General features: G+C 35.2%; 1 pseudogene; it reads left to right on the top strand.

Moving 5' to 3' along the window:
* Window positions 1-2,305: 2,305 nt before the first annotated feature.
* LOC100944794 lies at window positions 2,306-14,405 on the top strand (annotated as a pseudogene).
* The last annotated feature ends 3,645 nt before the right edge of the window (window positions 14,406-18,050 follow it).

The raw sequence follows: 18,050 nt of genomic DNA, 5'->3' as shown, positions 1-18,050 counted from the left end.
GTCCTATGTAGTGCTCAAGGTTATTCAAATAGTTTAGAAAATTCATGTTGTAACAATAGCTCACTGGACAGTGTCAGTTATGAAGCCTGACCTTTTCCCAATGTACTTCATAGTACATAGAGATTTTCTTCAGAGTTTGTGTATATTCTCTATAACACTTGACAGATTTATTTCTTAATGTCAAATATTTCCATATTCCTTGAAACAAATTCTCCTCAACTTGTTCATCTACAATTTTTCCAAAGCCTTGCATAGAGTTATGGTAAATATTTAACCAATATGACATTTTGTGATATGAATTGGGTAACTTTCAAAATAACATAATAAGACCTAAAAGGAATATAAACTGTGAGTTTCTTGGAGTATATACTGTAAAATGTACTATCCATATAATCAAGAAGCACATGAACCCTGACAGCAATTGTATTTGTAAGCTTGGGCACATTTCTTAAATAATATCAAAGATTCTTACCTGTAAAATGTATGACTATGAGGATAAGTTCATGTGGTGTAAATATAAAAACTATATAATGCATCATTTTTTAAGTGTTATTTAGCTCACATCGAGAAATCTGGCAAATATACATTCCTAAAGCTATATGGCCATAAACAAATCTCAAAATTTCTGTCAACATTCCTTGTTGAAAGAGATTGTAAATAGAATGTCTAATGAAGATACTTTCATTTTTAGTAGATACTATAAAATTAAGACAGAGATTACAAAAATAAATCAGAATTGTATTTGATTTATTACATGATAAATTATACTGTATTAAATCTAACAATTTGCAATAGCTTCAATATATTTTTCACTATTTATTTGAATATAAGGCAATACATACAGAATTCTAAGTATATTATATTTTTGCATACTTGGATTTTAAAGTTTTTAAGTGTTTTAGAGATTTTCATAATTGTCTTCCAATAGGGATATTCAAATTATCTGCAACTGTATAATTGTACTCTAATTTCTTATGTTCAAGGAAAAACATGAATGTAAAACAAATAAAAATCATACTAAGCTTGAATATGGTTCCCATGGAAAACTGAATAAGAAGACGTAACTGCAGCAAACCCAGCTTTTCAAAAATTATTAGAGATGTAATTAATAAAAAATAATATGGGCCTATATAAGACAAAACTTCACAGTATGTACAAAATTTGAATATATAGAAAAATAGAACTAATATTTAGCTAGGAAGAGTCAAGGCTTTAATGCCAAGTATACCTAAATTAATAATGAAATCTACCTAACCTGTTTTGCTGTTTACATTTACAAGTAAAACATTAAAAATATAATAGGAATCTCTTTTTTGTAGGTAGGATTTTAGGATTTTCTACTGAATAATAGTAGGATTTTCTACTGAATAATCTTATACATGTCCAGCCATTTTTGGTGAGATCCATAGATATTTGTGCCTGACATATGATATATGAGGAAATACTTAGGTGCAAGTATACTCAGTATAGTAATACAGTAGTTAAAAACTAGAATTGAAAGAAATGCCCAGGCAGTGCCTGTAGCTCAAAGGAGTAGGGACCGGCCCCATATGCTGGAGGTGGTGGGTTCAAAAACTCAGCCCTATCCAAAAACTGAAAAAGAAAAATAAATGTCCAATGAAAAGGGATTTATTAGATACAGTAGGTTACATTCACATGAGCATTATATATTAGTAGGTTTGAAAATATTAACATTATTTTATAACATAAAATTGTGACATGGTAATTCTGAAATGCTAATATTGACAATTTATACTTTTCCAGAGCTTTTAAAATGACAGGCACTGTCAGAAGTACTTTCCATATGAGGTCTGACAATTAAGTTCATGAACTCATCCTAGAGAAAGTGCTACATACCTCATTGCTGAATATTATTATGTTCACCTTCAGAGTACTCCCCTTGGGAAGCTATGCAGTGACACCAGCACATAGTCTACCCTTCAAACCAATTTTAGAACTCTTTTTGTGGAATAGCCATCAGAGGTGTCATAGCATGAGGTCTGACAATTAAGTTTGCAAACATGCCACTATTCACTTGCCTTGACAGCACTGTACCAACAACATGGTAAGGTTTTATAACCTTGGTATATCAGTTATAGCTGTGTTTGTGTTGATATGTGGCAGTGTCTTGCTGAAAGGCATTCATTATTGTTGTTGTAGGATTTGTGTGCCATACAATAACAGGTCTTACAGTGATTCCAAAAAAAGATTTTCAAAATTGCTTTGAAGGGTGGACTAGGCACTGGCATCAATGCATAGCTTCCCAAAGGGAAAACATGGAAGATTGCTTTAGTGATACTCAGCAATGAGGTATGTAGCACTTTTTCTACAATGAGTGTGAAAACTTAATTATCAGACCTTCTTTGTTAACTAATTTAATCATCACAAAAGCTCTGTTAGATATATATGACCATAATTCTTGCCATTTTGCAGATGGTTATTTGCCGCCTCTGGACCGGCGGGCGGGCGGCGGTTTGGGGAGTCGGCGTATGAAAGGGGAAAACAAATAAGACAAGACAGACACATTGGGAAAGGGACTGAGCCGAAGCTGTTTATTGTAATAGGTAGGGGTTTTTATAGGTTTAGTTAGTGGGGGAACCAGGGGTACTTCTAGATTTGGTTATGTATGTAGTCCTGGTTTGTGATAGGCTAATATTGTGAGGATGAAGTAGGAAGAAGGTGGAGAGTGATATGAGTAAATTTCTTTGGAATGTGTGCACGTGTTAAACCTCCTCTGGTCTTTTGTATCCTTTTTCTTAATCAGCAAGGTCGCTAGGCGCCTCCTTCTAAGATGCACTTTTTTTTGAATGTGCTGTAATATAGTTGTTAACCCTTACAGTTATTATATGACATGACCAAGTTCATGGAACTATTGAGTACAGAAGGCTGATATTCTAAGTCTAAAGTCTCTACTCTTATATTTTGAGATATATAAAAGGAAATTTCAAAACAACAGTTTGTTCAGTGTGATTCTAAGTTTGTAAAGCAATTACGTGAATGCACATACAGAATTAAGTACATAAATATATTAAGGCAATAAGGTTGAAAAATACAAACTAATATTTTATGAGAGTATGAACTACTGTTTTAGAGTTTATTTTGGAAGCTTTTTTAAATTTTAGAAATTCCTTACAGTAACTTATACTGTCTTATATATTATTATTTTTTTTTGAGACACAGCCTCAAGCTGTCCCCCTGGCTAGAGTGCTGTGGCATCACAGCTCGCAGCAACCTCCAACTCCTGGGTTCAAGTGAGTCTCCAGCCTCAGCCTCCCAAGTAGCTGGAACCACAGGCACCCGCCACAATGCCCAGCTATTTTGTGGTTGCAGCTGTCATTGTTGTTTGGCAGGCCCGGGCTGGCTTTGAACCTGCCACTGTAGGAGTATGTGGCTGGTGCCTTAGCCACTTGAGCCACAGGCGCCGCGCCTATATATTATTTTTTAAGACACTAATATATTGTGAATAAACCAATACCCTAATAACACAGTGCTTAGAATCAAGTAAACCATTGTATAATAGGTCAAGCCAGTGTTACTGGAATTTCTTCTTTAGTAGGTCCTTGGTGGTGATTCAAAGAATGAACACATGGTAAGATAGGATTTTATTAGGCAGGAAGGAATACTGAAGGAGTAAAAAGCACCAGAGCTTCTGGCAAAAGGGAAAGACCCAACCAAGTTGAAAGTCGCCCCCATGGGCCCTTTGTCTAGGGGGTCTATATTGCATGTGGACAGGACTTGGTAGGTGGCAAAGCACCTTTACAAACTTAATGAGTGTATTAACAAATGAATAAATGTAGTTCCTACCCTGGGGCAAGGTTATCAGGTCTTTGCAGTTTTTGTCTCAGGGAAGGGATTAGTGTGTGTACTCTCTACTCAAGGTGGAACTACCCAAAACCTTTCACTCTGTTTTGCTCATGACCTTCCTAGAGCACGGAGGGTTTGGCCTGGAAAGGGCAGCCTGTTTGTGCCTAGAGATGGGGTCTGGTTTCTGAGCTCATCTAGGCCTAGAAAATGGGGGATGTCGCTATGCAGCCTTCAGTGAGTGAACCCTGTATCACCAGTAGGAAAGCTTCAGCAAGGGATTATGGGCATCTAATTGCATTCAGTGAAGTCTATAATATTTGTTATGATATAAGTAAGAGGAAGAAAAATAATGGGCATGCTTTAAAAATGTAAAATAATAGACTACTTAACATACAAAAATGACATAGGGCAGGGGAAAAGAATTTACTAGAGAAAAAATGTTTAGAAGAGAGAGATAATTGCTGATTCTTAATATCATTTGAGTTGAGAAGCTTAAAGTAATCATTGCCTTAAAGGCAAAACTCTGAATAAACTAAATTATAAAATAAAATTTTTATTATTCTATGTAAGAGATTAACTTCAGCACTAATTTTAATTTCTGCATGTTTATCATGTTTTCATTTTTCTTTTAGTTTTGTTAAACTTCACTTTTAATCATCTCTGAATTTGTTGAAAATAATGTTCTGACCATTAAAAAAATCAACAAAATCAAATTTTACTAAGCTAGCTACAAAATTCAATACTTTGCTTCAAAATACCACTGAAAACTTTGTTACAGAAAGGAAGCAGTTGGACTAGATGACCTTGAGGTGCCATCCAGGTGGGAAGCACTGTAACGATAATTATGGAAGGAAAGAAAATATAATACCAATAATAGTGCCAATATTAATACTAATAATGTTAGTGACATTAAAACTAACACTAATACCAATAAGAAGGCTCTGCGTCCGTAGCTCAGCGAGTAGAGGACTGGCCACATACAGCAGGCCTGGTGGGTTAGACCCTGGTCTGGGCCTGCTAAAGAATAAGAACAACTGCAACCAAAAAATAGCTGGGCATTGTGGCTGGTGCCTGTAGTCCCAGCTACTTGGGAGGCTGAGGGAAGAGAATCATTTAAGCCCAAGAGTTTGAGGTTGCTGTGAGCTGTAATGCCATGGCATTCTACTGAGGGTGACATAATGAGAGTCTGTCTCAAAAAAAAACAATAATAATATCTATCCCAACACTAATAGAAAACTTTGTATTAAACAATATCAATTTTAATTAATATTAACATTAATCAAGGATCCAACATTTACGACATTAAGATTTTTGCTAACACTTCCATTAAACAATCACAATAACCTTATGAAGACAATATTATTATAATTATTTTATAAATTAAAAAATTGAAGTATTATATATTTAAGTAACTTACCTGATGTCTCACAATTAGAAAATTATTGCATAAATATTACAAATCAGGTCTGTCTATTTTCAGAAACTGCTTCCCCAGCCAAATACTCATTTTTTTTGAGTCTTCTGTTGACACAGCATTACCTTTACCCTTTAAACTATCTAAAATTATGACTTAACTTGTATTATACTAACAATGACATCTCTATCAAATTTTATGGAAATACTTTTAATTTTCTTCTGCTGCTTTCATTAGAGCTATAAGTATCCTGCTTTTTTCCCTACAATTTCCTATTAGCAACTTGGAAGCATATTTAAAAAATGAAAAATAATATTTTGAAGAAAGCAGTTTTCTTTGGTTTAAGGGAAATAGTAAAAGTTAGTTTTCTTCTAACAACTTAGGAAACACAATGAACTCTTGATTTTCAGTGGCATTTCACTGATATGGCTATGTCTCCAGAGTTTCTGTTTCTTCATTACTAATTACAATTTTTATTGTTCCATAATTTATTTTGCTTTTATTGTACTATTCTTACTGAAGTCCTTCCTAGTGTTAATGTATTTGAGAATACTACTATGGAATTTTGTATGATAATAGTAATAAAATGTTTATCAGCTGATTAATTATAATCAATTAAGAAAGTGAGTGGCCTGAGCATGTCTACTATCCAAGCAAAAGATCAGGTTGCATTTTTTTAATTGCTATGGATATACCATTTTTATTCCTCAAATGAGTAGCAATCAACATGTATAGCAAAGAAAGTTCATATGTCACCCTTTATAACTCTAACTCCAGGATAAATTCAGTACATTTTAAAGTAAAATTTTTAAGATGGCCATGTACAGAGGTATTTGCTCTCTTTGCTATAACTGGTTGATATTTTTTGAAATGACAATCAGTGAGAAGGAACTACCATGATTCAAGGAGAGTGGGTGGCACTAAGTAGGATATGTTATATTCCCGGCTCACTATTTTAGGAAAAAACTGGTCAGAGTTCTGTGTGCAGATTTTTTCATGGACAAAATGAACAAATCTAATTGATTCATTTGGGGACTTCTGGAGTAACGCTGGTCATATTGATTCAGATGAATAGACTGAGTTAACAGACCACAGAGTAAATTTTCTGTTCCTCTTTGAGGCAGTAAGCATATGTATGGCTTAAATTCCATTGCTTTTCTTTGATTTGAGACACATAACTAAATACTTTTCTTACATTAATAAACTATATTTTTTATATTCTTAATTCTTACTACCTTCAAATCCAGCTTGAAATAAGTAAAGCTAAAAATGAACAGTGTATTTCCTATTTAAATTTTCTTCCACACTTAGAAAATTCATGTTGAATTTAAAGTTTTTAAATTTTAAAACAGAATAAAATAAAATATATACAATTTAAAATAACACTTCACAAATACTAAAATCTTTCTGACTTTTGTTTTTCACATCTCTTTGAACCAAAGACTGACATAGTCTCTGTATAAGCTGGCATACCTAAATTATAACAATTAGTTGCTAAGATTTAAATAAAAGCATCTTCGTCCAAGCCCCATTTTGAATCAACCTAAGCACCCTGCCAGAAAATTAACCTCTCTGAATTGACATTTTCTCATCTGTGAAATGGTATGATAATGGTCATTTGGTACGTGAAATTATTGTGAAGAATTACGACCTGAAAGCATTTGGAAAACTATAAACTTAATACAAATAATTACTAATTATAATAATACTACTACATGTGAGTATCATATGAATAAAATCATCTGCTCCAAAATGTGTCCATAAATCACTGGGAAAGTCTACTGAAAATTTGTCTTGGTAGACTAAACAGAGCTAAATTAACTTTTTAGCAGAAGGTACTTGTAACAGGTATAGTCATGCATAAAATGAAAGGGTTTATTTTAAAATAATAGAAATGTAAGACTGCACTAAATGAGAAAGCCAAACCTAATTCTCTCAACACTATGAATTATATTGATTAAATGTTTTGCAACAGGCTCTGAAGATCATACTAATTACTACAACTTTTCAGCACATCACTGGGCTGTGCTTTGATCCTGGAACAAAAACAAAAGAAAAAAGAGAAAATATTTCTATCCCTCTTTACTCATAACTAGTGGGTGCTCTTTGCCACTATTAAAATTTTGAGTTAGACAACTTTTTGTTTTGGGAAACTATCCTATGCAATATAACCTATTTAGCACCATCCCTGAATGCTACTCCTTAGATGGCAGTAGCATTCTTTTCCCACTTGTGAAAACAAAAATAGCTACATACATTGCCAAATGTACTATAGAATAAAAATTGCCCTTGAATGAGAACCACTGTCTTAAATCAGTGATCCTTAACCAGATATTCTTGGGGGATGGTCAAGAAACAAAATATTTTCTTTTTTTTATGTTTGTTTAGGGGTTGGGGAAAGGGCTTAAGAGAGTTTGCAAAGCATTGCTTAAATGTTAAGCAAAATTACAACTTGTGATTAGGGACCATGATTAGGCCTTTAGTAATGAATCCCTTTCCTTTCCATTATAATAACTTTAGTGAATCTTCTTTCCTTTTTCATATTCACCAAATGAACCCAACTACTGAAAATTCTGTGAGTGCCAATAAATGAGTTGTTGGAGCACACATAGGTATTGGCTTCATCCCCAAAACATAAACTCTTCAGACCACATGCCTTATTCTCATCAACCAAGAACCTATTTGTTACAATAATCAGCAAGACTAACCTCCTTTTTTCCTGTCATTGTTACAAAGAGGCTGGATTGGGAAAAAGAGACTTACACCATGACACACTTCTATGAATGGTTCATAGTTCTGAAGTTCCCCATAGAGACTTTGTAGAAGAATACCATATAAGAAAGGACATAAGTATCTTCTACACATCTGCATAAGCTATTTCCTTTTCTGAGTCTAAATCTGGTTGTAAATAAAAAGCACTGGTATATAAATTCACATGAATGACTATCACTGCCAGATCTTGTCTTCTGTTATTTTATTTTTTTATTAAATCATAAACACATAGGTCATGTATACATTAATGCATTTATGAAGTACAATGTACTGATTTCATATAGAATAAAGAATGCTTACATCATACTGGTTAAAATATACCTCATCTTGTTTACTTGATTATTGTGTTAAGACATTTATACTCTATACTAGTAGATCTGACATGTACCTTTGCATTATGCACCATAGGTGTGATCCCACCATTCACCTTCTTTTGATCGAACCTCCCCCCTCCCATTCCATCCCGCCTCCTCACTCATTCATATGGGCCATAGTTGTGATCTATTCTTCATATGAAAGTGTGAGTGTTTATAAATTGGTTTCATAATAGTACTGAGCACATTGGATATTTTTTCTTCTATTCTTGAGATACTTTACTAAGTAGGATATGCTCCAACTCCATCCATGTAATCATAAAAGAGGTAAAGTCTCTATTTTTTTAAGGCTGCATAATATTCCACGGTATACATCAGATTAGATTTTATGAAGCCCAAACCACCAAAAGATATAGAGTGAACGCATTCACTTTCGTGAACTGCAATAAAATCACTAATGTATTACAAAAACCACAGGGTTAATATTAAAAAGAGAGCATTTGGTCTCTCTATTACAAAGACAAAGTCTTAGTTTTCATTATCAATAGTATGCTTCTAGGTTTTTGTAGCAGTTTTATTGAAGTAAATTTCACAATTCATAAAATGTACCTGTTTAAAGGATATAATTCAGTAATTTTAGTATATTCACAAAGTTTTATACCAATCATAATTCTTTAACTAAAGAATATTTCTATCATCCAAAAATAAATCTCATATGATTTAACAGCCACCCCTCTATTTCTCCCCAGCTACAGGTGACCAACAATACATTTTCTGTTCCTATAAAGTAGCATATCTTATACATCTTCTATAAACTGAATCATGCATTATATGACCTTTTCTGTCTGGTTTCATTCACTTAGTATAATGTTTTTAAGGTTCATTCAAGTCATAGCATGTGTCAATGTTTCATTTATTTCTATAGATAAATAATAGTTCCTTGTATAAGTATACATCATCTTGTCTTGTTCATCAACTGATGGACATTTGGGCTATTTCTACTTTTTGACTATTATAAATAAGACTACTGTGAATATTTATATAAAACCTTTACATTCATGTGTTATCATCTCTCTTATGTCTCTTATGCATACATAGGAGTGGAATATTGCAACTCTAAGATTTACTTTTGAGTAACTGGCAAACTGTTTTCCTAAGTAGTTTGTTACTTTACTGTCTGAGAATTTTCCATTTATACATATCATTTATGACACCTTTTTTGCTTTTCTTTTTCTTAAATGATACCCATACTTATAGGTAGGAATACTTATAGGATAAGTATCATTTCTTAAATGATACCCATACTTATAGGATATCTAATTGAGGCTTTGATTTGCATATTCCTAACATGTAATGATGTTGAACATTTTTTTATAACCGTATTAGTTAATTGTATATGTTCTTTATAGAAATATCATATATATTATAACTGAATTGCAAAAGTTCTTTTTATAATCTGGATAATAGACCTTTTGCAGATCTATGGTTTAAAAATATCTCTTGTGTTCTATGGGTTGCCTTTTTACTTCATTGATGCTGTCTGTTGGAGAACAATTTTTAAAAATATTTTTATGATGCTCAAATTATTATTATGATTATTTTTTTGTTGTTGTTAAGAGAGTCCTAAGAGCATGGAAGTTGTATGTCAATACATCATTTGGTAACCACTTTGAGATACCATCTAACTACAGTAAGAGTAGCCTGCATAACAAAATCCCAAAATTACAGATGTTGACATAGATGTAGAGAAAAGGGAACACTTCTACACTGCTGGTAGGAATGTAAGCTAATACGTTCCTTTTGGAAAGAAGTTTGGAGAACACACAGGGATCCAAAAATAGACCTGCCTTCGGATCCTGCAATTTCTCTTCTAGGAGTATATGCAAAAGACCAAAAATCACTTTGCAAAAAATATATTTGCACCAGATTATTCCTTGCAGCTCAGTTCGTAATAGCCAAGTCATGGAAGAATCCCAAGTGCCCAATGACCCATGAATGGATTAATAAATTGTGATATATGCATACCATCGACTACTATGCAGCCTTAAAAAAGATGGAAACTTTACCTATTTTATGTTTACATTGGTGGATCTGGAACATATTTTCCTAAGTAAAGTATCTCAAGAATGGAAGGAAAAGTATCCAATGTACTCAGTACTTCTAGGAAATCAATTTATATTACTCACACTATCTTATGAAAGATAGATAATAACTGTAGCCCAGGATGAAGGAGAGAAATGGGGTGGGGAGGGAGAGAAGGGGGGAGGTTTGATAGAGGGAGAGTTAATGGTGGGACCACATCTATGGTGCATATTGCATAGTTACAAGTCAAATCTGTCAAGTATAGAACATAAATGTCTTAACACAATAATCAAATAAATGAGGTGAAAGCTATATTAATTAGTTTGATGTAAGCACTCCAAATTGTATAAAAAATCAACACATTGTACCCCATATATGCATAAATTTATTCATGATCTATATGTATATAACTTAATAAAAATAAAAAAGACATCACAGTGAAGAATTACTTAAACATGGGAAGAGGTTCATAAGTACAGATACTAGATAGCTACAGAACTCTAAGATGATTCAATTCAAAAAAAGCATCTTAGACACACTGTAATTAAGTTGTGTCTTAGGTGGGTTAAAATATATAAGCAGGAGGTCATTGCACAAGGCTAGTCTTGTCCTTTGAATTTCTATGTAACAAACTATAACCTAACTTACTATGTAAACAACTACAAACCTAACTTAAAAGTGTAATTTTTATAACAGCTGTCTTTTGGCCAATCACAAGCACTCAACTAATCAGACACTATAAAAGTAAGGACAGTAGACTAGTTAGAACCAGTTGAACTAATTCTGTACTTGACTTCCCTGTTTTGTCTAAAATTTCCACTCTACACATTAAAAGGAGAGCTCTCTGAACTATTTGATTCTGAGTGCTTCCCTATCCATGAATCATTCTTTGCTTAAATGAAATCTGTTGAACACTTTTCTTTTAACAACTGTCATGCTTAAGAAACTGTGACTATCCAAAAATCACCAGAACCAGGTGAACAGGACTATTGTGTGGCAGATAGATATACCACTCAGTGAACCCAGGCTCCAACTTCCAGGCTCCAGCTGCTCCCTGGGAGCAGCCTGAAGGATCACAACCAGAATATATCTTAATAACAATTTAGAGATACTCTAACATTCTAGCTTAAAAATTTTAAAAGAGCATATATATATATATATATATAAACACCCACACACATATATATACACACACAAGGAGGAGGAATCAGCAGAACACCAGCAACATAAAAAAATCAGAGAAGATCTATACCCCCCTAAGATATTACAAGGTAGATACAGCTGAAAATATCATACATGAAGAAATTGTTGAAGTGATGCATATAGAATTCAGAAAATGGATGTAAAATAAGATGAATGGAACTGAATGAAAGGTGGAAAAAGAAATCCAAAACGAATTCCAAAAACTGTCTCAAGTAATAAGTGAAGTTAAAGACAAATTCACCAAGGATATGGATATAATAGAAAAGATACAGCATAATTAAGGAATTAAAAGGGGCATTCAAGGTGTTTCAAAACACAGCAGATAATCTCAGTAACAGAGCAAAACATGGAGAAGAAATAAATTCAGAAATGAAAGGCAAGATTGCTGAATTAACCCAGTCATTCAAAGAAGCGTAAAAAGAGAGCAAAAGTAGAGCAATATCTTAGACAGATATGACTAATATCTGATAGAGCAATATCTTAGACAGATTATTTAAGACACAGGAACATACAAATCACAAGTATACCTTAAATAGTAGAGTCCTAAAAGCATGGAAGTTGTATGTCAAGACATCATAGTGGAGAATTACCCAAACAGGGCAAGAGGTTCATAAATACAGACACTACTTAGCTACAGAACTCCAAGATGATTCAATTCAAACAAAGCATCTTCTATACACATTGTAATTAAGTTGGCCAAATTAAAATGAAAAAGAAAATTCTGCAAGCAACCAGGAGTAAGCAAGTTTTTAACTATGAGTGACAGTGAACTTTTCAGTGGAAATTTTACAAGCCAGAAGAGAATGTTCAACTGTCTTTAACTGTTTAAAACAGAGGAATTTTCAACCCAAGATTCTGTATCCTATTGGACTGTTTCATATTCAATGAAGAAATCAAATATTTTACTGAAAAGCAAGCATTGAGGAAATTCCTGAAAAGACCTGGTGTGCGTGAAGTAGTCAGACCCCTTCTATACACTGACCATTGCAATAGATCAATAGCAAAGAAAAGACACCTAGAAAAAAGGACAAAGCCTAGCTTCCAAAATGCAAAGGCAATTGAATTAATCAATGGACCTCTACAAAATAAGACTAACAGAACTCCACCATGCATATAAATGATGTCAATAAATGTGAATGGCTTGATTTCCTCACTGAAGAGGAACAACCTTGCAGACTAGATAAACAGGCACAAGACAGATAAATACTCTTTGATGAAACACATACAATCTCCAAGAACAAAACAAGATGCAGGGTGAAGGGATGAAAAACATTATTCCAGACAAATAGAAATAAGAAAAATCAGGAATCACCATCTTATTTGCAGATTCCTTGGGATTCAAACCAACAAGAGTAAGGAAAGACAGCAGTATATACTGCTTGAGGGAATAATAAAACAAGATGATATTTCAATCCAAAATATCTATGTGCCCAACCCAAACACTATAAAATGACCTCTAACCAATCTGAACAACATGATAACCTGCAATACCATAGTAACTGAGGACTTCAACACCCTTCTGACAGAAGTGAACAGATCCTCTAAGCAGAAAGATGGGTTAAAGAGGAGATAAAGAAGAAAATCATTACATTAGGATCCGTAGCAGGAGCGGAGAGTGGACCCCAGAGAGTCCTGTACAGCCCCGCTGCCGCCACTGGCCTAGTTACCATCGCACATTGGGAGGAGCTGCAGCCAACCACAGTCACCATCACCACAACCAGGAGCAGCGAAACCGAGACCCAGCAGTAGTCCACCGCCACATCACCCACCACTGCCGCCCGGGCCCTCAGCACTTCCGACACCAAGCCCAGCACTATGGGCAGCGGTGCAGGGAGCGGTGGCCTGGGCAGCCTCACATCAGAGGCGCCTGCCAGCGGGGACAAAAAGGTCATTCCAACGAAGGTTTGGGGAACAGTATAATGGTTCAATGTAAGAAATGGATATAGTTTCATCAATAGGAATGCCACCAAGGAAGATGTATTTGTACACCAGACTGCCATAAAGAAGAATAACCCCAGGAAGAACCTTCACAGTGCAGGAGATGGAGAGACTGTGGAGTTTGATGTTGTTGAAGGAGAAAAGGGTGCAGAGGCAGCAAATGTTACAGGCCCTGGTGGAATTCCAGTTCAAGGCAGTAAATATGCAGCAGACCGTAACCATTATAGGCGCTATCCACGTCGCAGGGATCCTCCACGCAATTACCAGAATAGTGAGAGCAGGGAAAATAACGAGGGATCGGGCGGCACCTGTGGCTCAAGGAGTAGGGTGCCGGCCCCATATGCCGGAGGTGGTGGGTTCAAACCCAGCCCCAGGCCAAAAACCGCAAAAAAAAAAAAAAAAGAAAGAAAAGAATGAGGGGTCGAGATTGCTCCTGAAGGCCAGGCCCAACAACGCTCGCCCTACCGCAGGTGAAAGTTTCCACCTTACTACATGAGGAGACCCTATGGATGTTGACCACAGTATTCCAACCCTCCTGTGCAGGGAGAAGTGATGGAGTGTGCTGACGAACAGGGTGCAGGAGAATAAGGTAGACCAGTAAGACATAATATGTATCCAGGTTATAGACTACAATTCTGCAGGGGCCCTCCTCACAAAAGACAGCCTAGGGAGGAGATAGCAATGAAGAGGATAAAGAGAATCAAGGAGATGAGACCCAAGGTCAGCAGCCGCTTCAGTGTCAGTACTGTGGCAACTTCAATTACTGATGTAGACGCCCAGAAAACCCTAAACCACAAGATGGCAAAGAAGCAAAAGCAACCGATCCACCAGCTGAGAATTCGTCCTATCCCAAGGCTGAGCAGGGCAGGGCTGAGTAAATGCCGGCTTACCATCTCTACCATCACCCAGTTTAGTTATCCAACAAGAAGAAACGAATATGAAATTCCAGCAATAAGAAATGAACAAAAGATTGGAGCTGAAGACCTTAAGTGCTTGCTTTTTGCCCGTTGACCAGATAACTAGAACTATCTGCATTATCTATGCAGCATGGGATTTTTATTATTTTCACCTAAAGAAATCTTTTTTGGTAATAACAAACGTGTTTTTTTAAAAAGCTTGGTTTTCCCATTCTGAGGGTTGTCTACTTACTTTTCTTACTGTGTTCTTGGCTGTGCAGAAGCTTTTTAATTTGAGGAGGTCCCAGGGGGTCCTGGGGGGTCCCCTCATAAAATTTTCGCCCAGGCCTATTTCTTCAAGAGTTTTCCCTACACTTTCTTCTAATGTTTTTTATGGTTTCATGTCTTAAATTTAAGTCTTTAAACCAGTGAGAATCTATCTTAGTTAGTGGTGACAGGTGTGGGTCCAGTTTCAGTTTTCTGCATGTCGCTAGCCAGTTCATCCAGCATCATTTGTTGACTAGGGAATCTTTTCCCCATTCAATGTTTTTAATTGGCTTGTCAAAGATCATATAGCGGTAAGTAGCCGGGTTCAGTTCTTGGTTCTCTATTCTGTTCCATACATCTACCTCTCTGTGTTTGTGCCAGTACCATGCTGTTTTGATCACTATTGATTTATAATATAGTCTGATGTCTGGTAGTGTGATCCCCCCTGGTTTGTTTTTGTTTCTGAGTATTGTCTTGGCTATTCGAGGTTTTTTCTGATTCCATATGAAATGCAGTATTATTTTTTCGAGATCTTTAATGTATGGCAATGGAACTTTAATAGGGATTGCATTGAAATTATATATTGCTTTAGATAGTATAGATATTTTAACAATATTATTTTTTCCCAGCCATGAGCAAGGTTATGGTTTTCCATTTGTTAGTATTTTATTTGCTGGTTATGCTTCCGACAAAGGTCTTATAACCAGAATCCACAGAGAACTCAAGTGTAGTACCAAGAAGAGAACAAGTGATCCCATCACAGGGTGGGTAAGAGACTTAAAGAGTAACTTCTCTGAAGAAGACAGACACATGGCCTACAGACATATGAAAAAATGCTCACCATCCTTAATCATCAGAGAAATGCAAAGCAAAACCACTCTGAGATATCATCTAACGCCAGTTAGATTAGCCCATATCACAAAATCACAAAATCACAGATGCTAGTGGGGTTGTGGAGAAAAGGGAACACTACTACACTGCTGGTGGGAATGCAAACTAATACGTCCTTTTTGGACAACCATATGGAGAACACTCAGAAATCTAAATATTGATCTACCATTTGATCCTGTAATTCCTCTGTTATGTATATATCGAGAAGACCATAAAGCATGCTATAATACAGATATGTGTACCAGAATGTTCATTGCAGCCCAATTCACAATCGCTAGGTCATGGAAGAAGCCCAAGTGCCCATCAACCCATGAATGGATCAATAAATTGTGGTATATGTACACCATGGAATACTATACAGCCACAAAGAAAGATGGAGTCCTTGCCTCCTTCATGTTTACATGGATGGAGCTGGAAAGTGTCCTCCTTAGCAAAGATTCTCAAGAATGGAAGAAAAAGTATCCAATGTACTCAACACTATTATGAAACTAATTGTTAGCTATCTTAGAAAAGCTACAATCCAAATGGAGCCCTAGACTACGGGGAAAGGAGGGGGGAGGGGAGGGGGAAGGATAAGTGAAGAGAATGATATTGTGGGGACCACGCCTATAATTTATCCTATTAGGGTACATGTGAATTTGTCTAAAGGTTGAATATAAATGTCTTAACACAACAATTATGAGAAAGACATGATGGCTATGTTAGCCAGTTGGATGAGAGTTTTCCAAACTGCATATGGAAGCAACACACTGTATCCTATGATAGAATTAATATACACAATTATGATCTAATAAAAAATAAATTTTAAAAAAAGGCTGGTTCTACTCATTATGCCTTTAAAGATTTTTAAATTGTTTCATATCTGGTCAAGTTGAGATTTTTAAGAACTTCATTTTTAATTTGTAATAAAAGTTTACAACTTGACTTTTTCAAAAAAGTTACAAAACTGCAAGCACCTGTTAATTAAGGTCTTAAATAATTTTAAAAAATTCATCACATTATTTAAAGAACACAATAAAGGCACAGACTATCAAAAAAAGTGGGATATTGCAAAGACAGTCCAAAGAGGAAAATTTTTGCATTAAATGGCACCCCTCAAAAAAACAGAAAGAACAAATCAACAACCTAATGAACCATTTCAAGGAACTGGAAAAGAAAATGTAAGCCAATTCCAATCCTAGCAGAAAAAAAGAAATAATCAAAATCAGATCAGAGTTTGATGTAATCGAGAACAAAAGAACCGTTTGGATAATTAGCAAAACATAGAGTTGGTTGTTATTTTTTTAATTATTTTGTATTAAATCATTTGTACATAGATCATAAATACATTTATGCCATTATGGGATTAAATGTGTTGATTATTTGTACAAATTGGAGTGCTTACATCCTACTAATCAACACAGCCTTTGCTTCATTCACCCAATTACAGGATTAAGACATTTGTGTTCTACATCTGATAGATCCAACTTATATTTGCAATATGCTCCATAGGTGTGGTTAGGAGGCTACTAACCTTCCCTCTATCAATCCACCTCCCTCCCTTTCCCTCTTCCTCCCCTTACCTCCTTCAACCTAGGCTATAATTGTGTCTCATTTTTCATATACAAGTGTCAGTGATTATAAATTGGTTTCACAGTAGTACTGAGTAATTGGATATTTTTTTCCCTTCCTGAGATACTTTACTAATAAGAATATTTTCCAGCTCCATCCATGTAAACACAAAAGAGGTAAATTCTTCATTCTTTTTTAATGCTGCATAGTATTCCATGGTATAAATATACCACAATTTATTAATCCATTCATGGGTCAATGTGCACTTGGGCTTCTTCCACAACTTGGCAATTATGAATTGAGCTTCAGTGAACAATCTATGCAAATATCTTTATTGCCAGATGATTTTTGGTCCATTGGACATACACCTAGAAGAGTAATTACAGGATCAAACAGCAGGTCCACATTTAGATCCCTGAATGTTCTCCAAACTTCCTTCCCAAAGGAACATACTAGCTTGCATTCCCACCAGAAATGTAGAAGTATTCCCTTTTCTCCACATCCATGCCAACATCTGTAGTTTTGGGATTTTGTGTTGTGGGCTAGTCTTACTGGAATTAGATGAGTAGTTTTAGTTTGAATTTCTATGAAGATTAATGATGATGAGCATTTTTTCATGTGTCTGTAGACCATGCACCTATCTTTCTCAGAGAAGCTTCTGTTTATGTCTCTTACCCACAATGAAATGGGATCACTTTTTTTTTAATTTTTTTAGTAATAAGTTTGAGCTGTCTGTGGATTCTGGTTATTAGACCTTTGATGGAAATATAACTTACAAAAATCCTCTCTCATTCTGAGGGCTATCTGCTAGCTTTTTAATTTGATCAGATCCCATTAATGTATTTTTGATGTTGCTTCAATTACCTAGGGTGTCCTCCTCATAAAGTATTCTCTCAGGCCAATTTTTTCAAGGTTTTC

Source organism: Otolemur garnettii, unplaced genomic scaffold (genome assembly GCF_000181295.1).
Source record: "Otolemur garnettii isolate 467f Iridium unplaced genomic scaffold, OtoGar3 scaffold00227, whole genome shotgun sequence".
Taxonomy (NCBI): Eukaryota; Metazoa; Chordata; class Mammalia; order Primates; family Galagidae; genus Otolemur; species Otolemur garnettii.
The sequence above is the reverse complement of the archived record's forward strand: the minus strand, read 5'-3'. Positions and strand labels throughout refer to the sequence as shown.